Source organism: Corvus brachyrhynchos, unplaced genomic scaffold, assembly GCF_000691975.1.
Source record: "Corvus brachyrhynchos isolate BGI_N302 unplaced genomic scaffold, ASM69197v1 scaffold22, whole genome shotgun sequence".
Lineage (NCBI taxonomy): Eukaryota > Metazoa > Chordata > Aves > Passeriformes > Corvidae > Corvus > Corvus brachyrhynchos.
The window spans coordinates 6293008-6293551 of NW_008238355.1; positions in this window are offsets into that span (position 1 = coordinate 6293008).

Sequence of the window (544 nt, forward strand, 5' to 3'; positions counted from 1 at the left end):
CACTTCTGCCGGCTTGTGCCACAGGGATGGCGGCCGCGCGGCCTCGGCCGCGGGACTATGGCCATCCTTTGCTTTAGGGGTAATGGGACCATATAAATGCTCCTGAATAGCTTCACTGACTACCATGGATCCACGCAAGGGTTCGATCACTAATACATGTTCTGTTTGATCTTTCATCTCCCACAAGATCTCGTCCCAAAACACCCCTGACAAGATCCAGGAGGTTCAATATCAAAAAGTAAGTCTCGAGAAATATAGGAGAAATTTTTGAAAAGCCAGTTAAAAAAAAGTTCTAGATCTCCCGGTTCCATAACTTTTTTGTTTTGTTGTTCAAGGATTCCTTTAACTTCTAGGTCCATTTTTTTCTGTGGCTCAGAGAGCCCCATTTCCCAGGATTCTTCCATAGTCCAGAGAGAATATGCAAACCAAGACGAGAAGAGAGAAGTCTAGAGTGGTTATTTTACTCACCAGTCTTCCTCAGGGATCAGCGTCGTGGCCGCATTCCTCCACCAGTTTGTTACAGCGGGGGTTACTGCAACAAGCA